Genomic DNA, 11676 nt, shown 5'->3' on the forward strand with positions numbered 1-11676 from the left:
CTTAACTAAAAATAAATCTACAGTTCTGGCTTCAATTTGCTTTGCAACACGGCTCACAAGCCTTGCAACACGGCTCTGCGTCTAAAACGAACCTTAAATCAAAACTTGTCTAAAACAAGTTCCTTGTGTAAATTACGTGCTTACGCGTTACGTCTAAAACAGAGCATAATTCGGCCTTAACACAGCTAGGATAGCTAACGTTACCGTAGTGGGAATACAAGCCTTAGCTCACTATATCCACACAACTAAATTCATGAATTACTTCAAAGGTTTACTTCACAACTTGAATTAAGGAAAATGGCGTCTCCAACGTTAACGTAACGTTAATTTATATGTTAGCTGCTACGGCTAACACTATCAGTTTCCATTAAAATTTCAGTCAGTACACTGAAAATGCTGCCATTCAACTCACCTTAACGAAGTGGAAATACGGTAGCTAGGTTAGAAACTGTAGTTACTCTTATTCTTTCTCAAAGTTGAATTGAGAGGGACAGAGAAATACGGTTCCTCTTATTCTTTTTCAAAGTTGAATTGAGAGGGACAGAGAAAATGCGGTTCCTTGGATTTGGCGGAGGTGTCAGTGAGAAGCACAGGTGCAAGCCAGTTTAATGAGCCTATTATGATGTCATAATGCACAGAGTTCTGCCATGCAAGTCTATGGAGAAAAAAGGGGATGAAAAAGAGGAATAAAAAAGGAGTGGCAAGGAGTACCGCCACGAAAAGTCATAGCGGCTTGCACTGGATCGAGCCGGACATTTCGGTGTATCTCAAACGGGCGAGGAGTAGTTAGCTGCAAGAAAAACGGGGAGAATAAATAAATAAAGAAAGAAAACTTGACGATAACAATACTGTGCTTCCCTTCGGGCAAGCACACTAATAAGAACAGTAAGGAACAGGAACGTCGTTAGTGGATCACACATACAAAAGTATGCGCCCGCCGCACGGCATTATGGGGCGACTATGCCGGCACGTTACAGTATTATCATTATTTGTTAAATTTAGCTTTGTGGCAAAATTATTTTTTTCGCTTCAATGTCGTTAAAAGAAAGGTTATTTTGCGCATAGGCATACGTGATATTGTTGGAGGAAGTTTGTTTTGTAATTAGTTGCAGCAGACGAGGTGCTGTCGAGCGGCTGTGCCCATAAATCCATGTAAATGTTCGTCATTCAAAATCATGTTTGATAACCCCCTGAAGAAGTTGTATTAATGTTTTCCCATGTGTTGTCTATCTGCGCATTATACACTGTTTCTCCAAAATCAGTTTGATCTCTGAAATACTATGTTCATAAGTGTTTTCATGATAACATATTGTAGCAACCCTTAATGTGTATTGTACATCATGAGTACATTTGCCTGCACCTCGCAAGGTTGCAATATAATTTCTTTAACCTGTCTTTATAACGGAAAGGAGAGCAAATTGATGAGTTCTGTAATCCGGCTCGTCTAGTTATACACGCCACTTGTTCCGACAACACCAATGAAGAACATACCCCTCCGTTTTCGATTTATGGCTCATTTTACCCTACTGTTAGATTTATTTTTGAATGTCAAAATATTGGTTGGAGATATAGAAGGGGCGCCAAAATATGCGCCTGGAAAAAAAAATAAAAATAGGCTATAATTGTGTTTTTTTTTTTTTCTTTTTCGAAAAAGTCTGCCACTGCCCCCATGCATTGAAACAAGCCCAGATGAGCGGCCTGAGGAGGCTCCTGTGACCATAGCAGGGAACAGTGATTATTTCTGTCCTTTACCTCACCTCAGTTGAGAATCTTGTTCTCTTGTTCTCTGTATTTGGTATCACTGCCACACCTTGTCATCATGACTTTTCTATTGTCTGCAGTTGTCCACTTCACCTTAAACAGACCAAACCTCTCGCTATAAACAACCTAAGGCACGATTTACCACTGGTTACATTGTGTAAATGCAGTTACTTGATTAGCACATTTGGCAGTAGCAGGAGTTCAAACAGAAGTGAGATGAAGAGCAGTTGCACCACAACTAGCAGTTATGTTCACTCATACATCAGTCATAGCTTCTCACATAAGATCTGGCAGTTATGTTCACTCATACATCAGTCATAGCTTCTCACATAAGATCTGGCAGTTATGTTCACTCATACATCAGTCATAGCTTCTCACATAAGATCTGGCAGTTATGTTCACTCAGACATCAGTCATAGCTTCTCACATAAGAACTAGCAGTTATGTTCACTCAGACATCAGTCATAGCTTCTCACATAAGAACTAGCAGTTATGTTCACTCATACATCAGTCATAGCTTCTCACATAAGATCTGGCAGTTATGTTCACTCATACATCAGTCATAGCTTCTCACATAAGATATAGCAGTTATGTTCACTCAGACATCAGTCATAGCTTCTCACATAAGATATAGCAGTTATGTTCACTCAGACATCAGTCAGAACTAAAGCAGGCCGTACACTGTGTCACTGCTTGGTCTCGCACCAGAGTGGTGATTATTCCAATCCTTCAGTGAGACAAAATGAATCCCCTGCGTGTTGCCATGAAGGCTGCAGGTCTGCGGGTGTGGGGCCCAGGCCCAAGCCTTAGCGCCTTAGCGTGTTTACGGAGACCACATCGCTCTGCTATAAGCCTTAGAGTGGTTACGGTGACCACATCTCTCTGCTATACAATCAGCGAGAGAAAGGCCAACCACAGAAAACACAGCTAGAAGCCAAGGGGAGAAAATCACCCTCCAAAATCAAGTCAAACTTACAAAGAGAATTGTTTGAAAAAATCCTGACTCTGCATATCACATGCACACATGTTTATTTCCTCTGCATATCATACGTGCACATGTCTATTTCCCCTGCATATCATATGTGCACATGTCTATTTTCCTTTCAATATGCAATAATCTTGATTTTGTGAAATGTTTTGAGCTATGATGTGTAGTGCTACATTCTAATGCAGTGATGCCGAGTGAACCTCCATCCTTCCATCCTTCTCTTCCATCCTTGACACAGTATCTAAATATCTTCCATTAGTCTGTATCTGGTTTTCCTTATTGCACATTCCATGTTCACACTATTCCAAGGGTTACATTTTGCATAAGTGTTCTAAGTGGGGGATGTCCATTCCAGAGCTGAATAGATATTTCACTCCTTCACACACAGCCTATAATTGTCAGCGAAACCTCCATTCCATTTAAGTCCGCTTTGTTTTTTTTCTCTCCTCCACAAAATGTTGGACTCAGCATATGTTTTTCAAGGCTGGTGAGATTCCCAATGGCCTTACCACAGGCTTACTCTGTTGAGGGCTAAGATTGACGAATATATTTATTTTCTAAAGATATGCCATATCATAACTAAGAGGCATGCAACTGCATTGGCTTGTTATAGAGGGAAAGCATCTATGGTACATTCATGTCATTGGCTTGTTATAGAGGGAAAGCATCTATGGTACATTCATGTCATTGGCTTGTTATAGAGGGAAAGCATCTATGGTACATTCATGTCATTGGCTTGTTATAGAGGGAAAGTATCTATGGTACATTCATGTCATTGGCTTGTTATAGAGGGAAAGCATCTATGGTACATTCATGTTGTTAGTTTGTTATAGAGGGAAAGCATCTATGGTACATTCATGTTGTTAGTTTGTTACAGAGGGAAAGCATCTATGGTACATTCATGTAATTGATTCTTCCTGTTGGGGATAACACAACTCTTGGAGTGTGCTCTGCCATCAGTATCTCTCTCAGTGGTTTGTACCTAAAAAGGTGTACAAAAACATTCCTGGATGTTTCTCAGGATCAACAATGTAATTATTTCTGTGTAGAGCTCTGTGGAGCAAAATTGTGTGCCAAAAACTTCTCACAATATCTCAAATCACTTTCAATAAAAGTATCATTACACCAAAGCACTTGGTCCTTCAGCAGACTCTAGTTTGTAGAACACTTAATGGGCAAATATAATGGGCAGAACCATCAAGTTTTTAGGGATATTTTATGATTATCCTGTTCCACCATTTAGATCACAATATCGCTAACCCCCGTCACTGTAATGGATTTTATATGCTAAAGCTGAAATTGACTGATTAGGAACCGCCGGTGACTAGACAGATTTGAGATTTAAGAGAGCTTTAAGAGAGCTGTAAAGGCCAATTTATACTTCGGTAGACGACACTTTTGAAAAGGTTGCCGACACAAAAAAAAAGTGTCGTTCTGGCCAGGTGTCTTTATACTTCAGGCGAACAGTCGCCGAGTTCGTCATAATGGGAGAGGCGCTAACGACATTTTTCTGCCAATACATTCTACTTTTTGAAAATCAACGGCGCGTGCCGTCAATATAGCTAATCACACTGACATAATTATGAAGAGTGTTTAATTATATACAGCCGCGGAAAAAATTAAGAGACCACTTCAAAATGATCAGTTTCTCTGGTTTTACTATTTATTGGTATGTGTTAAAGTAAAATGTACATTTTTGTTTTATTCTATAACCTACTGGCAACATTCCTACCAAATTTCAAATAAAAATATTGTCATTTAGATCGTTTATTTGCAGAAAAATGACAATTGGTCAAAATAGCAAAAAAGATGCAGTGTCTTCAGATCTCGAATAATGCAAAGAAAACAAGCTCATATTCATTTTTAAACTACATAATACTAATGCTTTAACTTAGGAAGAGTTCAGAAATCAATATTTGGTGGAATAACCTTGATTTAAAATCACAACTTTCATGTGTCTTGGCATGCTCTCCACCAGTCTTTCACATTGCCGTTGGGTGACTTTATGCTACTCCTGGCGCAAGAATTCAAGCAGCTCGGCTTCTTTTCATGGCTTGTGACCATCCATCTTCCTCTTGATCACATTTCAGAGGTTTTTTATGGGATTCAGGTCTCGAAATTGGGCTGGCCATGACAGGGTCCTGATCTGGTGGTACTCCATCCACACCTTTACTGGCCTGGCTGGGTGGCATGGAGCATTGCCCTGCTGGAAAAAACACTTCTCAGAGTTGGGAAACATTGTCAGAGCAAAAGGAAGCAAGTTTTTCTTCCGGGACAACGTTGTACTTTGCCTGGCTGAGGTTTGTAAAAGACCATAAGGATTGAACCAAAGCGGACTGGAGGGTCTTCTAGTTCGTCTTCTCTGATGAGTCCAATTTTCAGCTTTGCCCAACACATGGTCGTCTGATGGTTAGACGGAGACCTGGAGAGGCCTACAAGCCACAGAGTCTTGCACCTACTGTGAAATTGGACAACTCCCCTTACCTGTTCTAAAATCAGCGCAAAGCACGGCCTCTTGGGGCTTATTGCTTAAATCTAATTCACATGATTTGTACATATTGGGGTCATGAAGATATAACTTACATTATGTATATTTCTCTCAAATGAATCCCTTTGTTATGGTGAGACCTATGGTCAAACACTTCAATTAAAAAGACTAATCCATTGTGTGAAGGAGATGTCTTTATGTAGCTATATTAAAAGCACATCCACACAAAAACTAACCACTTGGAACACACAAAGGCAGAGCTGACATTTTTTCCCTCTTTTGTGGCCTGCGCTTTAAATGATTTGCACATTTAGTCAGGGACTGATGATAGCAGAAACAGCCCTTTTGTGTCTCGGTTTTCCAGGCGCTTTATAGGTGCCACAGGTTCCAGCCTGGTGCTCTCCCTGCCGGGTGCATTCTCATTATGATGGCAGTTAAAGTTACAGCATAAGCATCACACCTGCAACTAATTGCAATGAGACCATGGGCTGCTGGGTAGGAAATGCCCCCTGTGCGATAAATGGAGCACCCTTTGATGTTAAAGCGGGTGTGATAAAATGTCTAATGTTCAGTAGATTCTCAGTTTTTCCTAAGCCTGTTGCTTGTTAATTTACCTGCACGTGACACTGGCTGCTTTTATCTAAAGAGACCGTTGTTGCATGAGACCATGACGTGCATGCAAAGTGGTGAATGGCATAGTTTTGTAAAGAGTATTTTACTAAACCTATTCATAAACAAATATGTGTGGAAAACTGTAATATCAATAAATATTACATTTTTAAGATCAAATCATCATTCTATCCAACTTAGCTGTGATACTTCACTTTACCATTAATAAAAAGGCAACTACAGGAAAATGAAACAGGATGGACTGAATAGAATGGGTTCTTTTAAGAGCAAATTACAATGTTTGAATTGAAAGGGTAAATCTTTGGCCTGGCCTTATAAGAGATCCCTCTCTTGGAAGCCTTTGAAAAGCATTGTTTTTCTATTTGCTTTAGGGCTGTGGGGGAACATTTAAGTTAAAAAACTGCTTTATGTAGGACCTTTGGATTAAGAGGAACCTGTTTTTTTCCAATCACAGTAAAGCAGCCTTCATTTAACGCCAAGTCCAAGCTGTTGGCGACAAGCTGCATGTGTGCTTGGCACCTACACCTTCTAACACTTCCACACAAATCAAGGTCCAGGTGTAAGACATTCTGTAGGTTTTAGATGATGTGTTCATCAGCTCCTTATAACATGATGGAACACTCAATATAATTTCCTAAAAAAAAAAATGCTACCTTGGGAAAGACCAACTTCACATGCTCAACTTTGATCAATCCACAAATTATGCACACAACCATGTAATGAAATATTATATTATGCTGTTCTGTTCATCTGTTCCAATCTCATGCAAAACATTAAATATATAAATGATTCACTGTCCTCTAATGTTGTTAGTAAATGTACTGATTATCTAATACAAAAATGTATTTACTGCCTGAATGTGAAATGGTACAACATTGATGTTCTTCTTTCGCTTTGATTGATCAAATGTCATTGACAAATATATTGTGATAAGTAATACTTCGTCAAAGACGTCTTTCTGAATGACTCGACTTGTTTCCATGAACTGCTCCTTTCACCATCTTCCGGTGGTGAGTAGTCACAGCAGGTCAGTAAACTCACAAGGTGTCTCATTCACACGAACACTGTCATAGATGCCTTATGATGCCGCCTGAATGGCAGTTCATAAATGGACTTGCTCACCTAGTCATATGAACATCTGGCATTTGCAGAATAACCCAAGCCCATGTGTGTGTGAGTGTGTGTAAGTGAGAGAGTGTGAGTGTGAGTGTGAGTTTGAGTGTGTGTGAGTGAGTGACGGTGCAAACCCATGCCACCGTTATGAGCGACGCGATTTCTAAACCCAATGCATTTCAACGGGAGCCAATCCATTGTGACATAGACGGTTTGAAAATTGTAGGACTGTATGCTATTTCCACACGCTACACCACGCCCACTCAAAGCGATGGAATTTGATCGCGTCGCTGTCATGGGTTTGCACCGTGAGTGTGAGTGTGAGCGTGAGTGTGAGTGTGAGTGTGAGTGTGAGTGTGAGTGTGCGTGTAGGGGGGTGGGTGTTCTAGCATTTGATTGACAGAATAGAGAAGATTGCACAGGAAGTGAGTGGGACAGGGAGATGGGGAATGGGCTCGAGAAATGATTTGAGCCGAAATGACCAGTCTCATGGAGCCTGGATCCTTGTGGACACTGGACCAAATGTCCTCAATGCAAAATGCCATGTTGAATAACATGAACTGAATGAAAACATATTGCATTTTTATGTTAAAATTTTAATTCGTATTGAATTAAGAATGCTGGAATTTTGTTTTCAATCCAAATATACATCCCAATGAATTGCTGTGCCCAAAAATTCCAGTATCATACATGCTGTGGGATTATTTTCAATTTATGTCAAATTGCAATGCAGAAATTTCAAGCGTTTTGATTTGTTTTCTATCAGTTCATGTCATTCAACATGCCATATTGCATTGGGGACATCTGACACTGTTACACGTCCATAAAAGAGGAACTGTTTACTGTTTGTGCTATACCGCACAGCTGTAGCTCAGTGCTTGACCCAGCAGTTGGCAGCAACTTATTTCACTGTGTTCTCACACATTAGGGTTGTTCAATGGAACCTGTTTTGACGACTGCGGTGGGTAACAAGAACATCCAAGAGACGGGCTGGACACAGAAATGAAAGGGTTGGTTGACACATAAAGCATCTAGAGAAGGAGGAAGAGAGGAAGAAAGACGAACCAATGGGAAAGACGGAGAGAAAGAGAGCCCACCTCCATAAGTATGTACGACCTGCTGTAGCCTTTGTGGTTCTAGCACTGCAATTGGGTGGTGATGTTGGAAAACGGAGGAAATGTATGCAGATACTCTGCAGATGGAAGGGAAAAAGAAAATATCCTTTGTTGCTGCTTCATTGGGCATATGTGCAAAGGCAAATCATACAACCCAACATAAACATGGAACATAATCTAGATGAACAGAACCTAGCATAAACATGGTCCACAATGTAGATGTGAACACAACCCAACATAAACATGGTACATAATGTAAATGAGAACACAATCATTGCATAAGTCACACATGTAAACCTATCCATCCAACCCATCAACTTAGATGCATAGAGATATGTAATATCATGAATACAGCTTGATAGCTATTATGCTTTATGGGTAGATAGATAGAATGAATGGATGCGATGCATGTATGTGTAGGGGATGCATCGAGACAGGCCAGGCGCCAGCAGTAAATGACTCAACAAAAAAAAAACGCACTTGCAATAAGGCCAACACGTAGCCTACGACATAGCCTACATTACACATACACAAGCCCACATATAATAGAAGATCAACAAAATCAGCTCAGACTGTCCAAACACATCACACAACACACCGAGCTCGATTTCAACAGTCAATAAGGTTGCCAACATGTGGCATAGGCCATGAAACATCACCAGGTCCAGAAATCCATAAAGTTGCAAAACATCTTTCACATGGTTAATATTAAACAAAGGCTATAACCTATACGCTCACCACTCAAAAAACGATTTAAAATAATCCTACCTTAATACAGTTGAAGTCTTCGATTGGGGGTTGCGTTGAATCTCCTAAGAAGGCGATCCCTCCATTCTCCTGTACATTTTCTGGTCAGGTCATTCTCGAACGCCAGCCTGATCAGGTTCGCTTTTCGTCCGTGCAACATGCTGCGTCGGTGCTCACTGAACACATTTTTTTATGTTGAGAAACTATTCTCACACATGGCAGTTGATGACCCGAATGTCAGCGCATGTTTAAACGCACTCAGAACCACAGGCATCGCACTCAACACATCTTTATGGCTGGAGATGGCTGGAGACAAGTTGGCTTAATGTCACTTTCTCGCAATCCAGGCTCTTCACAAAGTGACGCGCAACAGTGAACTGGGCCTCATCAATTTCGGTCTTGGTTAAATCCAGTAATGGTTTAACTTTTTCAGGATTTAGAAAATCATCACTGCCAGGGTCTTAAGCTCTCAGGGCTTTCATGTATTTATGATAGCGTTCATTACGCGCATCCATTTCACTAGGAACCAAATCAATTATGCCAAAAAACAGTCTTTTACATTCCTGCTCAATGTTTTGTTCTTGCTGCCCAAGACTCTCCTCCACCACGTAATTTTGAAGTGCCTTGGGTGTCTGGCGCTGCCGTTTTGGGGGTGTGGGTTGAAAATCACTGAAGCTCTCAGTCCTAATCTTCTCAAATTCTTCGTCAGATCTTATATTTTGCAGGCAGTCAGAGGCACATTTAATGAGCTGTACCGCAGTGATTAGGTCAGTATCCTCAGCTTGCAGTAGTTTGTTCGGTGGGTCTATCAGCCCCAAAACTTTGTTGATCACACACGCGAGGAACTTGAAAGTTGGTTCGGATCAACAGTGGACTGGGCACTTTGACACCGTGTCTGTCATTCTGAAATCGCACACGACAATTGTGGAGTTCTTGACAGACATCAATGTTTCCAATTGGGAAAACAAGGGTAAGCGCTGATGTGAAGATCGAGGCCGCAGGCCTTCACAAGGCTGCAACACCAGTAGTCTTTTAAGCCTCTCTCCTTTGTACTGCGCGGCCACTGTAGGTTTTTTCAGGAATTTGTACAGCGAATCACAAACGTCAAAAAAGTCAGTGACTGCGTTCTCTGTTGACAGAGCGTGAACGATCACTAAGAGGAGTTGATGATTAAAACAATGAATATAGGGGATCTCTCTGTGTAGCCTATTTTGAATCCATTTCTGCATGCCCCCTTCCCTCCCTGACATCACACTGGCCCCGTTGTAACACTGACTAAGTATCTTGCTTGTGTCCAGACCAACTCTTAAGAACTCGTCAAGTACCAAATCAGTGAGTGACTGAGCATCACAATTGTCAGTGGTCAACATTGAAAGCAGTCGCTCTTTAACTGTGCATTCATGGTCCACATAACGAATGATAAGAGACATTCTCCTGCCTAGTTGGATCTTCGTTCCATCAACCTTGATGGTAAACCACGACTCTCCTATATCCTTCACTATCTCCTCAGTTATCATAGTAGCCATCAGTTTGATTATTTCATTTTGTATGTCGTGTGAGGTATAAGTGACTTTTTTGGAATGGTGCTAAATGCCTGTGTGAACTCTTTATTCTGCCTCAAAGTGTAATCAAAAAAGGACAGAAAATGTCCACATCCACTTTCCTTCCTGCTGTCGATAGAATCAATAGACCCCCTCAATGGCAGTTCGTTTGAAACAAGGAATTCGATTATGTCTACAATTCCAGATATATAAATGTGTTTTCGGGACAGCTGAGCAGAATTGACCAGAGTTGAAATTTCGTTCCCTGTTGAACGTGGCAACTTTTTTTCTTTCCAAGCAACCAAGCATGTCAGATGCTCTTTACTGTTAGCATGTCTGCTGAACCCTTTAGCCTTGTCTGTGGCATGTTTTGACCTATCGCTAAGCCCCGCCCCCCATTGTGACTGTTGCTAACTCGGACACGTTATCAGAGCTGACTAGAGTTTACAATGGCAGCTATCAGTGACAAAACTATATCCCAAGAGGCTCTAGACAACTTTTGGAGACAAAAGGACCTGATTTCGCCTAGAAGCCTTCAAAAGGGACTTAATTATGCAATGGAGGGATATGTATACAATTTAAAACTCGATATGGTGGATAACAAGCTTACATTTGAGGCGAGAATTTACAGAGCTCAATGCAAGAGGGAGAATCCTCAACTCACGGTCATCGCGATTGCAGATAAATACATCCAATACCAGCAATGTTCATGCACCACATGGGAAAGATACAATGAATTCACATTCAGTTAATTTAACTAATCAGGAAGGCATATGAATGTAGACCTACGTTTAGTAACTAGCATTAACCTACCTGCCCCTGACACGACAGTGTCCTAACCATATGGTCCTAACTGTCTAGCTTGTTATTGTAACCTTGTTAATTACCGGCATGCGTGTGTTTCGTTCACGTTGTCATGTTAATCCATTATTAAACCTATGCATACTTGTGCATATCATTTGTTTAATAGAATGGCCGATGTTTAACAAACTGTCCCATTACTGACAAAGCTACGCTAGCGCAGCTAGTGAATCGTTAACGTTAGCTAGTTTGAACCAGAGATAACTTGCCTAAGCCTAGCATAACATCAGTGGTGAAAGTAAGCAGGTACTGTGAATAATGAGTATGCCTTTTATCATGTAGGCTTAGTTGATTGCATTAGCAAAGGAAAATTCCAACCTAACAAGAGTATGGCAGAAAGTTAATGAACGTAGCGTTCACTGTGTGGTCTGCCACAGCTTAATACACCGGAGATATTTGGACCGGTCTTGTTTTCGTTTAGGAAATGAGATA

The sequence above is a fragment of the Sprattus sprattus genome (assembly GCF_963457725.1).
Source record: "Sprattus sprattus genome assembly, chromosome: 16".
Classification (NCBI taxonomy): Eukaryota; Metazoa; Chordata; class Actinopteri; order Clupeiformes; family Clupeidae; genus Sprattus; species Sprattus sprattus.